At 45.1% G+C, this 18,577-nt stretch overlaps 1 long non-coding RNA gene across 1 annotated transcript; it reads right to left on the bottom strand.

The window, feature by feature from the left end:
- Positions 1–5,053: 5,053 nt before the first annotated feature.
- Positions 5,054–16,877, bottom strand: LOC100772574. Its single transcript, XR_003484214.2, has 3 exons — positions 13,447–16,877; positions 8,729–10,009; positions 5,054–5,603 (listed from the first exon to the last, which is right to left on the bottom strand). It is a non-coding gene; the product is annotated as an uncharacterized LOC100772574 (long non-coding RNA).
- Between the last annotated feature and the right edge of the window lie 1,700 nt (positions 16,878–18,577).

Here is an 18,577-nt window from a genome sequence, read left to right as displayed (position 1 = left end):
TCCTTGTGATAGCCACAGTTGGTTTTTCCTCTCTTTTTAAAAAAAGGTTTAAAACATTAAAATACAGGGGCTGGAGAGATGGCTCGGAAGTTAAGAGTACTGGCTGCTCTTCCAGAGGACCCAGGTTCAATTCCCAGCACCCTCATGGCAGCTCACAACCTTCTGTAACCCAGTTCTAGGGGATCTAGCACTCTGTTCTGGCCTCTGTGGCACCAGGCACATACGGAGTACAAAGACATGCATGCAAGCAAAACAGCCATATACGTAAAACAAAAGCAATAACTCAAAAGTTAATTAAAATACTTTCATCATTTCCCCCTGCCCCAACCCTTCCCACATGTTCCCCTTCCTCTCAAAGACATCATCTCTTTTCCTGGTTATTGTTACACTCATATTAATATAGATGCCTACATGCATAAGGACAACCGGCTCAGTCCCTCAAGTGTTGTTGGCTTTCTTACCAATGTGCCCAGCTGCTTGAGAAACTCAGCTACAGCATCCTGGCATCTGCAGTGTGTTCACTGCAACCATGGCTGGGAGGCCAGGATTCTGTTACAATCCCAAGGTCTCGTGCAGACTCATATGAGTCCAACAAGGGCTTCTCAAGATCCCCCCACTTTTCTTGTGGTCTCTCCAACTCTTCCTCTTGGTGCTGATTAGTGAACTTGTAAAAATCAAGTGATATGGAAGTGAGAGACAGCTAGCAGGGATGACATAGGTCTACCGTGCGTGCGTGCGTGCGTGCGTGCGTGCGTGCGTGCGTGCGTGTGTGTGTGTGTGTGTGTGTGTCTGTGTGTGTGTGTGTCTGTGTGTCTGTGTGTCTGTGTGTCTGTGTGTGTGTGTGTGTGTCTGTGTGTCTGTGTGTGTGTGTGTGTGTCTGTGTGTGTGTGTGTCTGTGTGTGTGTGTGTGTCTGTGTGGTGTGTGTGTGTGTGTGTGTGTCTGTGTGTGTGTGTGTGTGTGTGTGTGTGTCTGTGTGTGTGTGTGTGTGTGTGTGTGTGAGTGTGTCTGTGTGTGTGTGTGAGTGTGTCTGTGTGTGTGTGTGTGTGAGTGTGTGTCTCTGTGTGTGTGTGTGTGTGAGTGTGTGTGTGTGTGTGTCTGTGTGTGTGTGAGTGTGTGTGTGTGTGTGTGAGTGTGTGTGTGTGTGTGTGTGTGTGTGTGTGTTCTCATGCATTACACCCTGACCACAGCTTCCCCTCCCTCCACTCCACCATTCCCCGCCACCCTCAGATTTACTCCTCTTCCATCCCCTTCAACAAAGAGCAGGCCTCCCAGGGATATCAACTGACTACATCGTGACAAATTACAGTAAGACTAGGCACAAACCCTCATATCAACGCTGGATGAAGCAACCCAACAGGAAGAAACGGGTCCCAAGAGCAGTCAAAAGAGTCAGAGACATCCCCACTCCCACTGTTAGGAGTCCCACAAAAACACCGACTACACACCATAATATATATGCGGAGGACTTACCTCAGACACATACAGGCTTCTTGATTGTCACTTCAGTCTCTGTGAGCACCCATGAGCCCTGTTTAATTGATTCTGTGGGATGTGTTCTTGTAGTATCCTTGACCTCTCTGGCTCTTACAATCTTTCCTCCCCCTGTTCAGGATTCCCCAAGCTCTGCCTAATGTTTGTGGTCTCTGCATCTGGTCCCATCAGTTGCTGGGTGGGTCCTCTCTGATGACAATTGGGTTAGGTTCTAATCTGTGAGTATAGCAGAGTAGCATTAGGAATCATTTCATTAATCTTTTTTTTCCCAGTCATGTTTGGTTCTATACTAGATCTCTGGGATAGCCAACTTCCAGCCATCAGGCAGTGTCATGTGTGGACTCCCTCTTGTGGGCGGGGCCTCAAGTCGGACCAGCCATCGGTTGGCCACCCCGACAAGTTCTGTGCTACCATTACTCCAGCACAACTTGCAGCCAAGACAAATTATGGGTTGATGGCCCAGTACCACCACTAGAAGTCTTGCCTGGTTACAGAAGATGGAAGGTTCAGGCTCTGTATCCCCATTACTAGGAGCCTTTGCTAGGATCACCCTCATAGATTCCAGGGAGTTTTCACTGCACTAGATTTCTACATCATCCCCGAAATGCTGCCCCCCCAATTCCAGTCATCTCTCCCAGTACCCTCCCGAAAGCCTTCCTATTCCCACCCCCACTCATCCCCAGTACTCCTACAAAATCTATTCTACTCTGAGAGTCCATCTTACACCTGTCAGAATGGCTAAGATCAAAAACACAAGAGACAGCTCGTGCTGGAGAGGATGCGGAACAAGAAGAACACTCCTCCATTGCTGGTGGGAGTTCCAACTTGCAAAGCCGCTATAGAAATCAATGCACAATTCCTCGGAAAGTTGGGAACTGATTTACCTCAAGACCCAGCTATCTCATTCCTGGACATTTCAGAGTTAGGGAGTTTTCCCTGGCTCTAAGTTCAGCTAGGACATTCCATCCTACCACAAGGACTCTTGCTCAACTATGTTCATGGCAGCTTCATTCATAATAGCCTGAAACTGGAAACAACCTAGATGTCCCCCAACAGAAGAACAGATAAAGAAAATCTGGTACATTTACACAATGAAGTATTACTCAGCTGTTTAAAAAAAATGACATCATGAAATTTGTAAGCGAATGGTTGGAACTAGAAAAAAGTCATCCTGAGTGAGGTAAGCCAGACCCAGAAAGACAAACATGTGGATATTAACTGTTAGTTAATAATAATCATGCTGCAATCCACAGACCAGAAAGGCCAAGTAACAAGGAGGGCTCAAGAGGGGAGGCATGAATCTCCCTGGGAAGGGGAAATAAGGTCTACCATTTTCTCCTGGATGACAAAGTCCCCTCCAAGGAAATGCAGATTTTACGTCATTGTGGATCACAGCAACAGCGAACCTCTCCATCTCAGACTGACAACAGATTCCTGTCTACTTCCTTTGACAGCATACTTACTGGCATGCAGTGTGTGTCCAGTTGTGTGAATTCCAGTCACCTGTGATGGCCAATGTGGGCACAATGGTAGCATACGCTCATTTTTTAATGTTTGTTTTTGTAAATCATCCTGAGTGCTTCGAAAGCTGTGAGAATCAACATGAAGTCGTGTGTGTCAACTCTACCAACAGCAAAGTAAACAGAGCCATGACTGAGGAGGAAGGCACTGACACATGACACTTGAGAGAAGCCATCACAGAAGACTTCCCCAGAACCTCCACTGTAGAGGCCACCTTAAGAGACCCAGGCCCCAGCAAATCCCTGATTCGAAGCCCCTACATAGTCCACGAAGGGCTCGGCTCTGAGCCCCAACCCCGGATTTGAGACCTGAGTCAGCGAAAGAGACACTTTATCCCTGAACTTAGAGCCAGGGAAAAACTCCCTAACTCTGAAACTAGGACCAAAAGAATATACTTTGCCTCTAGAATCGGAACCTATAAAAGAAACTCACCCAGGCCCTAAAAATTGGAGCCTAAAAAACAAAAAGAACCATTGAAAGAAACACAGTTTGGCCCTCATCTCTGCCCCTGAAACAAAACCAGCCAATCCCTGAGCTGGAAAAATTGACCAATCCCAAGCCTGCAGGCTTGGAATTCCCCAAGCCTTCCTCTCTATAAATGCCCCCTCCCCTGGATGCTCGGGACCTCTCCTGCTCTGCCCCAGCCCCTGCCGCTGTCATCGCTGCTGCCACTAGAGATAGAGGGAGGGACAGGGGTTAACTGGAAAATAAAGACTTTGTTTTTGCCTCGGAATCGGTCTCGTGGTGGTGATTTGGATTCCAGACTTCCGGCAGAACAACCTCATCACACAAGAAGCTTCCAGTCCTGGAGACGGCTGGAGAGATGGCTCAACGGTTAAGAGTGGGCCTGCTTTTGCTGTGAACCCAAATCGGGTTCCAGCACTCACCTCAGGCAGGTCACAACTGCCTAGCTCCCAGAGACAGAAGGTCCTCTTCTGGCCTCCATATACATACCTGGCAGACACATACTATACACAAATTGATCTCCAAAGTACCTGTGTGTCCTTATTTTTGTCTTTAAATCCTCCCTCTTGCCTTAGCCTCTGAGTAATTGTTTTTAAAACGTGTGTGTTTATATGTATGGGGATGCACACCTGTGTGTAGGTGCACGTGCAGGCCAGAGGACGATCTCAAATGTCATTTCCCTAGGAGTGCCATCTACCTTATTTTGAGACAGGGTCTCTCATTGACCTGGAGCTCCTCTAGTAGGCTATGCTGGCTGGCAGGGAGCCCCAGGAAGCTCCCTGTCTTCACCCCAGCACTGGGATTGCAAGTGTCACCACATGCTACACACCTGACATTTCACGTCTGTTCTAGTGGCTCAAGGTCAAATCCTCATGGGCCGAAAGCAAGCACGTGAGCCATCTCTCCAGCCCGTGAGTACTATTTTAAAAAAATTATTTATTGTGTATACAGACAGTATGCTGTCTGTCTGCCTGTAGGCCAGAAGAGGGCACCAGATCTCATTACAGATGGTTGTGAGCCACCATATGGTTGCTGGGAATTGAATTCAGGACCCCTGGAAGAGCAGCCAGCGCTCTTAACCACTGAGCCATCTCTCCAGCCCGTGAATACTAGGAGGGGTCTGCACATAGGACTACTTGGCCACCTTGATTATAAACAGAAATGACACTTCCCTTCTGGATTCATCATTCTAAAGAAAGCCAGTCATTGTTGCCGCTGGCCTTGGGTTGAGCCATTCTTCACAGGAGAATCAATTCTCTGAAAGGGAGGGCTCTCCTGTCAACATCCAATCCCATTTTCACAGTGGCAGCCTCCGAGTACGTAATTCTCAGCGTCTGTGGTGGGTATGTTTGGCACTGCTGTTGCTTTCTGTAAACTCTTCCAGAATTGAATTGATTTTGCTCTTAATCCCTCTTAGGAGTAAAACAGCCAGACTTCCATATGTCTTTGGCACCCCTGCCCAGGATAATCGTGTGGCTTTCCCGGCCACTCACCTGCCTTTCTTAGGCAAAGTGTGACGATGTGAGAATTGCTACTGAACGCTCAGCTGCTAGCTGCTCAAAGGCAAGTATTACATTATTTTTAATTTGTCAGTTTTCATAGTATAAATGCTCACGGCACAGCACAGTCATTATCAAAAGCTGCACACCACAGAGAGAACTCTGAGCAGAAAAGTGATACATGGTACCACAGCAACGCAGTAATCCCACTACAGAAACAGGATGGACATAAATGATCTTAAGATATAAGAGTAAATGATAGTATATTAATTAAGAACTGGTATGTTTTGAGTAACTATTACCATTGCTGATAAAATGTTGATTGTGATTTGGGGATCCTTTTGTTTTGTTACAAGGCGTTGCTGGGTAGCCCAGGCTGATCCTGGACTTGCTATCCTCCTGCCTCAGGCTCTCCAGTGATGTGACCACAGAGCTGGAAGTCGTTTTCAGTGATGACCTTGTTTGCTAACAGATGACTGCAGGGGGCCTTGTCCTTCAAGTGAGTTCCATATGTTCATTTGAAGACTCCTCTGGTTCCTTATTGCAATGAGGGTGCCTTCCCTTCCCTTTGTCATTAGTGTGTGTGTGGGGGGGTCACCATCAGGTTCTCCTGCTTCTTCATTCTCCTGTCCCAAAAACACATTCTTAAAATATGATTCAGCATTTTTAAATCTCTTCCTCCAATGCCTTCAGCCTTGCAGCCTTACACCCTCACTCCCCACTTATACCCTGGCCCCACCCCTTACACCCCAGGAGCCCCACTCCCATGATAAATATTGTTATGAAAGATTTCCTACAACTCCCAGAAGGTGCAGGAGCAAACAGGAGCATGGCGTTCTTAGGAAGGCTCACATCACATGTGAACAAGAGGACAAAAGACAAGAGCTAAGTGTCCTTCTCAGAAAGCTGCCCAACAAACCAAGAGTAGGGACCCCAACCCACAACAGGAGTCTACACAAGTCACAGCCGTCAATGTGCTTGGGTGATGGGAGATGTCCTTCTGCATATATGTTTCTCTTATTGGCTGATAAATAAAATACTGATTGGCCAGGCAGGAAGATAGGCTGGGCTAGGATATGAGGAGAATTCTGGGAAATGTAGAGCACCGGAAGGAGAGGACAGTAAGCCTCTCCAGTAAGCCAAGACAACATGGAAATGCATAGATTAATAGAAATGGGTTAATAATTAAGACAGAGCTAGCCAATCAGAAGCCCAAGCCACCTGCCAACAATTTTATAACTAATATAACATCTGTGTGTTTATTTGGGGCTGAGAAGGGTGGCGGGACCTGCCAAACCAGAAACACTGATTCAGCACTTGGGCGTGAAGGAGCTTCGGAGGGGAGAAGAATGTCCACCGTCCGTGCTCGTCTGCATGGACAGAGGCACTTGGAGAAATGAGCAACAAATGAACAGAAGAGGAAAGGAAGAGGAGAAGGAAGAAAGCAGGGAGGCAGAGAAATAGGAAGTCAGAGAGAGAGACTTCTAGGGAAAGGAGGTACCCAGACTGGAAAGGAGGAAGTAAATTATCCTTACAAGCAGACGATATAATCTACTATATAAAAATTCTAATCTACCAAAAAAAAATAAAAGCTGGACGGTGGTAGCCCCATGCCTTTAATCCCAGCACTCAGGAGGCAAAAGCAGGAGGATCTCTGTGAGCTTGAGGCCAGCCTGGTCTACAGAGTGAGTTCTAGAACAGCCAGGGCTTCGCAGAGGAACTCCATCTTGAAAAACCAATAATAGTACTGTCTAGAAAAAAGAAAAGATAACATAGAATCCTATCACCTCATTTTTTACCATTAAAATATCCTTGATAACAGCCACAGTTAAAATACCCTTGATAACAGTCACAGTTAAAAGATTCAACACACTTGTTATCAGAGTGCCAGGCAGGTTCCCCCCTCCCAAAATTTAACAAACTAGTGTTAAAATATATACAGGGGACTAGTGAAGTATCTCAGTGGGTAAAGGTGCTTGCCACCAAGCCTGATGACCTGAGGAAGGCAAAACAGTATATATGTGGTTTTAATTCTCTTGGGAATTGTGGGCAATGCTTTAATCACAGCACTTGGGAGCCAGGCATAGGTGGTTTTCTGAGGCCAAGGCCAGCCTGGTTTGGAGAGCCAGTTCCAGGACAGCCAGGGCTACACAGAGAAAACCTGACTTTAAAAATACTGAAAATAAGTCTCTTATATGCTGTGCTGGTCAGTGTTAACTATCAATGTCACACAACCTAAGATCACCTTGGAAGAGTCTAGTGATGAATTCTGTAGCTCAGATTGGTCTTGGAGGGACTGGCTTGATTATTTGTTGAGGAAGGAAGGCCTAGCCCGTTGTGGGTGGCACCATTCCCTAGGTAGGGTCCCTGAGCAATACAAGAGAAGGTTAGCTGAGAGAAAGCAAGAAAGGAACCATGTGTTTATTCCCTCTCTGCTTTCCACTGTAAATATGATGTGGTAAGTTCTTGCCTTGGCACCCCTGTATTGATGGAGGGCATTTTATCACAGCCACAGCAATGAAGCTAGGATGAGTGTAAAGCTGGAGTTTTGAGTTCTGTGCTGTGGTTTGAGATTCTGAGTGCTCCAAAGAACTGAGGATATATCCACACAAAGTGTGCCAGGGTGGGTATAGCAGCTCTGTAAGAGTTAGAAGTAGAAAAGCACTGCCCTGTTCATCAGCAGGTAAGTGGGTAACAGGATGTGGTATCCTTATCAGTGTAGCATTCTCAGCCATGAGCAATGAACGTTAAGGGGTTCACCCTTCCTCAACGACACATTTGGCTCTGGTGAACACTTCTGAATCTTCTAGCTCCTGCATAAGGAGGTTCCATAGCCTGTATGGGGCAGGCCCTGTCATAATCTTGTCTACATGACCATACTAAGGTGATCTTATCATCCCAATCCAAAGGAGATTGTCTCAGAAGCTAAGCAAATTTTTCAGAAGCCAAAGTAGCAGGTTTCTATTTAGAAACAGTTCTATCTGTGCTAATGTTTTCTTCCCTATATCAAAAGCATGCTAAAACACAATGGACCTTAAACACCTCTCTATCTCTCTCTGTCTCTGTCTTTCTGTCTCTCTGTCTCTCTGTCTCTCTGTCTCTCTGTCTCTCTGTCTCTGTGTGTGTGTGTGTGTGTGTGTGTGTGTGTGTGTGTGTGTGTGTGTTTGTACACCCTAGAAGGCTAGAAGAGGCTGGAGTTAGAGGTGGTTGTAAGCTGCCTGGCTTGTGTGGTGGGATCTGAACTCAGGTCCCCTGGAAAAGCACCAAGGGTCTTAACTATTGAGCTATCCTGCCAGCTTCTGTCCTAAGCAGCCACAGCCTGCATACTGTGTGATGCTATGTCTATAAGATGTCCAAGGCATCCCTGTTTATACAAACAGGAAGTATTTTAGAGGCTGCTTGGGGAAAGGGCTCAATAGGAGGTTTTGGAGACTGACTACTATTGGCTGTGGAGTTTTTCTTGAAGAAAAAGGTGAAAATGTCTCTATAAGATTCAAGTTTGGTGTTGGCTGCACAGCCCTGTCAACAGCTTAAAAAGCATTTGAGTGGCACACAAAATGACTGGATTATGTGCTGGTTTGTATCTGAATGATAACAATGTTTAAAAGAAAATGTCCAGGAGTCCCAGGATGTGAGAAACACCTTCTGGTTCACTGCTCTGGGTCTGAAACCCTTTGCCTTCCTTGTTAGATATTTCCTAAACTTCCAGCCTCCTGAAACAATAAAACCTTTCCATTTCAGGTTGGCCTACCTGACTTAGTCCTTCTCCTGTGCCCCTGGTGTTAAGGGACAGGCATCTCTGAACACCTCCTTGTTGCTGGGGTTAGAGTCCCCAAAATACTCTCTGTGGTCTCCTGGGCCTGGAGAGCCTGTACCTGCATTGGACCTGAGAAGAGGTGTGGAAACGTTGACAGCAGAGCCTTGGTAGAAGGGACAGCATTTGTCTTCTTGGAGCATCAGAGTTAGCAAGATGTTTTTCAGAAGACAGTATCACTCTGGTGTACATGAGCTGTGCACAAGGTGGGGCTTGATTGCAGCAAGCTGCTCCCACCCACCCTGGCAGCCTGCTCCTCTCTTACCATTTTGTAGGACTTTCAGCCACAACACCTGAGAGGACACATTTACAGTACCTCAGAGCCACCACCCACCAGATGTGAAGACCTGACAATGACAACACATGCCATTTGGGAAATCATTTACATTTATAAAGTTTCCACAAATACTTTCTAAGAGTAAAACAGTGGTTTTTGCATCCTCCAGCCATTCTTTCGGAATATCTATTCCTGGTAAAAATGTTTGTCTTTGCAATATTTAATTAAATTTCATTTCATGGTTTAGAGGTTTTCTTGATTTGACTTGTCGTCATGCAGAAATGATCAGCCCGCTTTTGCTGTCTAACTGAGCAGAGCTGTGCAAATGCTTTGAGTAAATGATCACTTCTTTTGCCAGGAGCAGCTATTTCCATGGGAGGCAATGGGACTGAATTATCCAAGCAAAATGGAATGACGCCAACTGCCGGTAGATGCAGAGAGACTGACAGGGAGCGCCCAAGTATGCCTATTATCAAGCAAACAACAGAAACAGAAGGAATCAACAAAACCCTAAAAACCTTAAAACTGGTGGGTCTGAGCACCAGCCTTGCTGGGACAACTCCTTCCTACACCCCTGTGAACTGCTTTCAGCACACAGACAATGCTCAGTTTGCATGCTCCAGAACATTCCAGGTTTGTTCTTTCCCTTTTGGAATTCACTTTCCTACAGAAGCAGCTAAAAGAGCAATGTTTCAGGCCAGCCCGTGAGCCTGTTTTCAATCCATTGGGTATCAAAACACACAATTGTGAGAAAAAGTGTAGGGAATAAAACCACGACCATGTTGGTTATTCAAACGTGAAAACTACATAAATGAAAAGAAACATGACTATCTCCAAGGTTCAGGCTGTAGAAATCTCATGCATTCAGCACGTCTTGAGGTTTTATGGAGTTCCAGCATTTTTCTTGACTCTGACCCTGTCCTGATTTGGATGTGACGAGCCTGGCGGGGGAAGAAGACAGAGACAGTTCAGCTCAATACCACTCAGTAGCTGATGTTGGTTCAAATTTTAGGAGTCTGACTCCAAGTGGTCTATTTTAGGCATGTTTACACACAGCACAATTTGGTGAAAATCATTCCAGTGATGATTAAATCAAGCCCTTGTGCACAACAAAAGCTTCCACAAGTCTTGAGGAACAAAGTCAGCTAAATTCAGATCAGCTGTGACTACATCAAAACTTTGTGAAGTCCATAAAGATGGGTTCTATAGAGTGACTGAGAAAATGAATCTACAGTAAGAGTCTGAGAAAGGCCTGGCCACACCGGCAGCACAGAAGTCACCAGGCTAGAAAACACTTCCACTCTAGCCTTCTGGGTGGGTAACAGGTTTTACATTCCTTCCCTCGAAGAAACAACCCTGTGTGCCTAACATCCCAGGTTCCCTAGTGCATGTCTGTGAATGCAAAGACCTCTGTGCCCCCTATAGGTGGTCCCTAAAGCCATGCTTTGCAGCTTCTTACTCAGATGGAAGCATCCTCTTGGGAGAGAGGCTCAGTAAATCCCAGGAAGCTCCTGGAACTTATAAGGTTCACAAGGCCCCTCCCCAAGGTTACACAAATGCCAACAATTGCTGAGGAGAAGAGACACCCCACCCTCCTACGAGCAGAACTGCCTGCATGCCCATCAAGAAGTAACTCCTTACCTATGTGAGGTAGACTCTTGGGTGATACAACTGACCCTGTAAGTATCATACTTCAGCGAACCCAATAAACTCATTGGTTTACCAAGTTGGCTGCTATTGAATTATTTGCCCTGTCATCAGGATGAGAAGACATTTGTTTGTGTTGCACCAGGCAAAGTCACACACCACAAATTACCTTGGAAGAAGCCACGGGAGAAAGCAGAAAAGTGGACAGGAAGTCACTGGAGGGTGTTTTGATATTTAGTCACTGCTATGAGGTGGTGACCAGGGCTTCAGCCACTCACGACTGCACAGGTTTTTGAGAGAGCCCCATATAAATAGAACGGCCTGAGTGCTGACCACTGGATTCCCTGTCTGGAAGCTCCGTCCTGTGGGTGCTCACTGCAGGGCACTGTCAGCTTGCCCTGTACTTAGGGCCGTTGTTTTGCACCAACAAGAGCAAGCCCCAAGCTGCAGCATACACAGAGCAGCAAAACAAACAGTTCTCCTAAGTCGGCCACCACTCGTAACCCTCATCTTTTAATGCGAACATCTTACATTAGTGTGTTACAGCTGTTACTGTCCCCGAACCATATGGAAGCATCGTTCTGCAGCTTCTAGGCGTCAATCTGGATTCTGACAGATGTGTGAAGAAATGTGTCACCATCAAAAAGAACCTACAGGAGTTCTACTGCCCTAAATATCCCAGGTCCTTTTCCCATTGATGCTTCCTGCCCCCAGACATCTCTGATGTTTTTACTGCCCCATGGTCCTGTCTTCTCCAGAATGCCATCTATTTGGCAGGCAGCCTTTTCACCCTGGGTCTCTGTTCACTTAACAACATACATGACAGGTTCCTCTAAGATTTCTGAAACTCAGAAAGTTGGCTTCTTTGTATCCTTGAGGGGTGGGGGAATGGCATTGTATGTGTCAGGTCTGAAAGAAGCTGGGACAGGTGTAACTGTGATGCCTGTTAGCATGCTGAAGCACGTGCCAGCCCCTGGGGTGTCTCAGCATCTCAGGTGCCTGTGACAGAGTCCATTTGGCATCCTGCCTCCTCTCAGCTCAGCTCAGCCTTCCCTGTATTTTAAGCTTCTCCAGTTCGTGGGCTTCCTTCTCTCCAGCTTCTCATTCCTGTATAACCTACCATTTCAGCCATGCCCTCTCTTGGTTCTCCTGGCTCTTGGTCCCCTTTCTTGGCCCTCTCTCCTCTCTGCTCTCTTCTCTTCCTCTCTTTCCCCCTCCCCCGCAGACTCCTTTCATAGCCTGGTTCAGTCTATTGGCCATGTTTAGTCAACTACTCTCTCTCCCTGCTCTGGACTCTTCCAGATGCCTCTGGCTGTTCTCTCCCTCAATCTACAATCAAAACCTTCTCTTCAGCCACACCTCGGAGCAGTCATACCCTCACATTGTTCAGTAAGGATGTGCCACAATTAGCTTCAGGCGTCAATTAGACATACACAGGAAGAGGGTACCTCAATTGCCGCAATCAGATTGGCCTGTGAGTATGTCTGTGAGGCAGGACATTTTCTTTGTGATTTTAATTTCCTTCTTTTTATTTACATATATGGGTTTTTTGCCAGAGGAGGCCAGAAGATTCCAGTTCCAGGCAGTCGTGGGCCAACCTGGGCTATGTAATGAACCCTTCCCTTGAAGAGGAATGCAAATGAATTGCACATTTAATATTTAGGTGTGGTTTCATTTGATATTAATACAATCACAGCCACAAAAATTATGGTATAAGTAACTTTGTTTAGATGAATTGCGGTTCAGAAGTGTGTATATTTGTGTAATAAATAAGGTCTTGTAGTAGCATCTGTTTTGTATACTGTTTTTGTAAGGGCACATTGAAGAGTCATTTGGAATAAAGTCAGTTATTTTTGTACTTATGGAATTATATGTACTTTCCCCCTGTTTTTATGTATGTGCTTTATTTTATTTACTTGTTTTGTAAAATAATTCCGCAATGAAAGGAAAAGACTGAGGGACTAAAAAGATGGTTCAGCAGTTAAGAGCATCGGCTACTTTTCCAGAGGACCCAGGTCCAACTCCCAGCACCCACATGGCAACTCACAACTGTCTGTAACTCCAGTTCCAGGGGATCTGACACCCTCTTCTGGCCTCTGCTTGGTACTAACCAAGCAAGTGGTGCACAGATATAAATACAGGCAAACCATTTATACACATAAAAATTAAATATAGTCTAAGGAGGAAATAGATTTGACAAATTAAGAACTGACACCAGCAACATACAAAAATGTTTGAAGTTTCTTTAGAAAGTGAGTTTAAAAATCCCTATGCTAACAGATCAGATGGCTTTGAAGAAATGAATACTAATGACCGATAAACATGTGAAAATATGCTTACCTTATTAAGCCAGGAGAAATTCATCTAAAATTTCTATTTTAAAATAAGAAAAAAAGACATCCTAGTGACCGTGAGGGTTTAGGAGAAAGGGCCATTGTGTGTGTTGCTCATGGAATAGGAAAAACTACAGTGTTTTGGAAAGCAATCTGGCAATCACTACTGGCGAGTCAAAATAAGCATACCCTTTGGCCTAGCGTTCTTTCTTCTCGGAATCTAGTGTCTAAAAATGAAAGCACCCGACTTTGAGGGTGCCTATTGCAACACTTCTGACTGCAAAAGCCTGCAGGCCGTGTGCATAGCAGTCTGCAGGGAGACCTACACAGGATGAGTGCAGCTTTCAAAACAGACTGGTTTTATAAAACATTGTAGCTGACTGTTTGCCTCTACTCACAGAGAATCGTGAAAGGTGTAGAAAAGCATGTGCGGGCCCTCCAGCTTGGCATGTGACTGCCGAGTGTGAAAGACAGAGCTAGATAGAGGGTGGTGGTGATGGTTACAGTGATGATGGCGATTACAGTGGTGATGGTGATGGTGGCGGTGATGATGATGGCTACTGTGGTGACGACTACAGTAGTGACGATGATCACAGGGATGATGGTGATTACGGTGGTAATGGTGGTAGTGGTGATGGTCCTCCCTGTGAGAGCAAATGACATTGAAGCTGGGCCTCGGTTTGCTCAGCTGGGAAATGGCTCACAACCACAGCTAAAAGAATTGCTGGATGGTGAAATCCTCAGAACCTAAGTGCTCCAGATACATTGGCTTCTTCCTGTTGTTGTCCTGGAAAACACATTGCCTGCTCTCGCCTAAGAAGATGTCATGGAGAAGGCTTCCACCTGCCAGCCTTGACTGACTTCGTTAGTCTGTATCCTTTTGGGGGGGGTCACCACAGCATGAAGAACTGTTTTAAAGGGTCACAGCATTGGGAAGGTTGAGAACCACTGAAATACACAATGAATTTTGATCCAGCCACCACTACCCCCTCCAGCTCCAACCAGATTCTCCTCCCCGTGTTTTTCTTTCAATTTCATCTTTTTCCCCTTAATAACCTACTGAGTCCGATGAATGATGACCATAGAAGCATGAGTCCAGGGTCATCTGCTGGAGCATGGTCAGCCAAGAAAACGGTCTCTCCCTCCTCCAGCAGCCACCGTCCACAGCTCCTCAGATGGGGGCGGGGCCTTGTGTGACCTTCAGGCATCTGTGCTGGACTGGTGGTAACTGGCTTGACCTTGGGCAGGTCTTGTTCAGGCAAGCATGCTGCTGTGAGTTCATGAGTACAGTCCCCTGTCACCACCAGGAGGGCTGTTTTTTCTAGTCCTCCCCAGCCCCTGACTCTTAGAGTCTTTCCACCCCCTTTTCTAAAACGTTCTCTCAGCCCTGTGTGGAGAGGGTGTGCTATAACGTCTCATCTGCAGCTGAGCACTCCATGGGAAGACGATGGGTGATGATGTCTCGTCTGCAGCCGAGCACTCCACGGGAAGACGATGGGTGATGATGTCTCATCTGCAGCCGAGCACTCCACGGGAAGACGATGGGTGATGATGTCTCGTCTGCAGCCGAGCACTCCACGGGAAGACGATGGGTGATGATGTCTCGTCTGCAGCCGAGCACTCCACGGGAAGACGATGGGTGATGATGTCTCGTCTGCAGCCGAGCACTCCATGGGAAGACGATGGGTGATGAGCATGTAAATTCTCACCTGGTCATTCGTGTCCTTTCTTGTGGCTTCAGTGTTTAATCACAAAATTTCAGACGGCATCTTCATGACTTTCCCGTTGCTGTGATAAAATACCTGGGCAGAAGCAGAGTTAGAAAGAAAGGCATTATTTGGGCTCACAGTTAGAGGTACCGCCCATCATGACTGAGAAGTCACAGCAGCCCTCCGGAGCCAGTCATCTGGCAGTCACAATCAGGAGGCAGAGAATGATGAAAGCTGGTGCTCAGCTTGCCTTCTCCTTCATATCTAGCCCCAAATTCCCAGCCCAGGGAATAGTGCTGCCCACAGTGGGTGCGTCCTCCACCCCAATTAACCCTTTATGCCCAGAGCCCCTAAGTGATTCTAGATCCTGTTAAGTTGACAACACCATCACAGACATAAATGCAGGGAATTTTTAAGAATGAGGTAATGTGTTCCTCCATTACAGAACTATAAGTTCTATAGACTCCAAGCCTATAAGTCTTTCAGAAGAGCTAGTGGTGCCTAGGAGATAGTTGAGGGGGTAGAAGGGCATTCTTAGTAAGCCTGACACCCTGAGTTTGATGTCCCCAGGACCGCAAGTGGAGAGAAAGAACCGAATCCTGAAAGTTGTCTTCTGAACTCCATTGTACCCCACAGCATAAGCCCGCCTGCACTCACACACATAGATGCCATAATAATAAATAAAATTGAGTAGTTACAAAAAGAGCTGAAGACATCCTTGCTCATGATCTAGCCCATTGAGACTCTCTGACCCTCCCTGCCATGCACGTTTCCCAACTTTCCAGATATAGTCCAGGTCTCACAGCCGCTATCTCAGCCTTGTCTGGTCTCCCCTGCCTGTACTACAGCCAATCTCCAGGCTTTTATCAGTATCCTCCCTACCTAACCCCCAACCCACAGAGCCCTTCCATGCCACATCCAACCTTTCCAGTCGGCTAAATCTATCCTCGAACTCTAAGTGTGTACCAGGAGATACATATCATTTATACCAGGCTAGCTCTGTTCTCAACCGCTAAGCAAAAGACACACACTGACTTAATGGATTAAGAAACAAAAACTGTTGTCTACAAGAAACACATCTTGGCTTGAAAGATAGGTACTGCCTTAGAGAAAAGGATGGACAAAAGTACTCCAGTCAAATGGGACCAGGAGGCAAGTAGGTACCACTATCCTAATATCTAAAAAAAAAAAAAAAAAAAAAAATAGACTTTAAACTGAAACTAAGAAAAAGCGATAAGGAGGGGCATGTCATTCTAATCAAGGGAACAGTTAACCAAGAAGACATTGCTATCTTAAACATTTATGCCCCAAGCTCTTTTGCATCCAATTTCATAAAAAATAAAATGTATTACTAGATTTAGTATCAGTTGGATTGAACATGAATTTGTTAACAGTAGATGGTTTCAATACCCTACTTTCCCCAATAGACGGGTCATCTGAACAAAAAATGAACAGCGAAACATGGTAATTAATTGACATCATACATCAAATGGATTAACAGATATCAACACTATTTCACCCAAATAGCAAAGAATACACATTGTACTCAGCAGCATGTGGAAACGTTCTAAAATAGACCACATTCTGGAACACAAGACAAATCTTTACAAATTCAAAGAGATTGATATAACCCAGTGTATCCTACCTGAACACAAAACACACACACACAAAAAAAATGACAGTCAACAAATCTCTAGTAAATACACAAACTCAGTGATTAAACAACTCATTGCTGAACGATGAACAGGCCAATAAGAGAAATCAAGAAAGAAATTTTTAAATTCCTGGCCTTAAATTGATGGAAACAGATGCAGACACCCACAGCCGGACATTAGACAAACCTCAGGGAACCCTGCAGAAGAGGAGGAAGGATTGTGGGAGCCAGAGGGACCAAGGAAACAGCAAGAAAACCCATAGAATCAACTAATCTTGGGTCATAGTGGCCCACAGAGACTGCACTGCTAACCAGAGGACTGGTATGTAACTGACCTATACCCTCTGCACATATGTTACAGTCGTGTAGCTTGGTCTTCTTGTGGGATTCCTAACAGTGGGAGTAAGGGCTGTCTCTGACTCTGTTACCTGCTCTTGGGACCTTTTCCTCCTTCTGGGTACCTCATCCAGTCTTTTCCTTCTCTCTCTCTCTCTCTCTCTCTCTCTCTCTCTCTCTCTCTCTCTTTCTTTTTTTCTTTCTTTCTTTTTTTCTGAAACATATTTTCTCTGTGTGGCTTTGTAGACCAGGCTGGCCTGGAACTCACAGAGATCTGCCTGCCTCTGCCTCCTGAGTTCTGGGATTAAAGGCGTGCGCCACCACCACCCTGCCACCTCATCCAGTCTTAATAGGAGAAGAGGTGCCTAGTCTTACTGCAGCTTGATATGCCATGACTGGCTGATAAACATGGGAGGCCTGCACTTTTCTGAAGAGAAAGGAGGAATGAATGGTGGTTCCCCAAGAGCCAGCTCTTGGGGAAGATTTACAAGATTGGCAGACCCTTATCCCAACTAATCAAAAGAAAGAAAGACATAGTCCAAATTTGGGTCACATGATCATCTCAATAAACACAGTAAAAGCCTTTGACAAAAATGCAACAGTCCTTCATGGTAAAAGTCCTAGAGCATATAGGACTAGAGGGAACATGCCCTAACATCTTAAAAACTATGTATGAGAATCCCACAACCAACATTAACCTAAATGGGGAAAAGCTTGACACAATCTCACTGAAGTCAGGAATGAGACAGGGTGTCTACTACCCCTACTCCTTTTCAATGTGCTCTATGTACTCGCTGGAACAATAAGGCAAGACAAGGAAATTAAAGGGATATAAATAGGGAAAGAAGTCAGACTATCCCTATTTGCAGATGATATGATACTAGACATTGGAGATCCCAAAAATTCTACCAGAAAATGTCTAGAAATGATAAACAAATTAAGCAATGTGGCAAGATATAGAATTAACTTGTACAAGTCAATAGCTTTTCGGTACACTGACAACAAGCACACAGAGAAGGAGATCATGGACATACTCCCATTCACAATGGCTTCAAAGAAAATAAAACATCTAGGAATATATCCAACCCAGGAAATGAAAAGCCTCTGCAATGGAAACTTGAAACTTTTAAAGAGATAAAGACACTAGAAAATAGAATTATGTCCCATGCTAATGGACTGGTAGAATTATCATTGTAAAAATGACAATTTTACCAAAAGATATTTATAATGCAATGCAATTCCAGTTTAAATCCCCATTTCATTCTTCACAGGAATATTTAAAAAAAGCTATCCTAAAATTTACATGGAACCACAAAAGACCCCAGATAGCCAAAATAAACCTGAATAAGATGAACAAATGGATTAAAAGCCTAAATATGAAATTTGAAACACTGAAACTTCTAGAGGGAAACCTTGGCAGTACCCTACAAAGGACATTCTGAATAGGACTTCATTGCCCAAGAATGGAGGCCAACAATTGACAAGTGTGACTTCATGAAACTGAAATGCTTCTGCACAGCTAAAGAAAGAGTCAACAAGGGAAAAAAGAAACCCACAGAACAGGAGAGCATCTTTACCAGCTATTCATCTGACAGGGTATAAAAATAAATCCAGAATATAAAAATAAAACTCAAAAATAAAAGAATAAAAAAATAAACAAAACAAATGGCCCATTCAGAAAATGGCCTTCAGACCTGAACAGAGAGTTCTCACAGGAAGAAAGGAAATGATTAAGAAATATCTCAAAAAATGTTCATCATTTTCTAGCAATTGGGGAAATTCAAATCAAAACACCTTTGAGGTTTTATCTTACACCATCTAGAATGGCAA

The sequence above is a fragment of the Cricetulus griseus genome, chromosome 3 (genome assembly GCF_003668045.3).
Source record: "Cricetulus griseus strain 17A/GY chromosome 3, alternate assembly CriGri-PICRH-1.0, whole genome shotgun sequence".
In the NCBI taxonomy this organism is placed as follows: domain Eukaryota; kingdom Metazoa; phylum Chordata; class Mammalia; order Rodentia; family Cricetidae; genus Cricetulus; species Cricetulus griseus.
The sequence above is the reverse complement of the archived record's forward strand: the minus strand, read 5'-3'. Positions and strand labels throughout refer to the sequence as shown.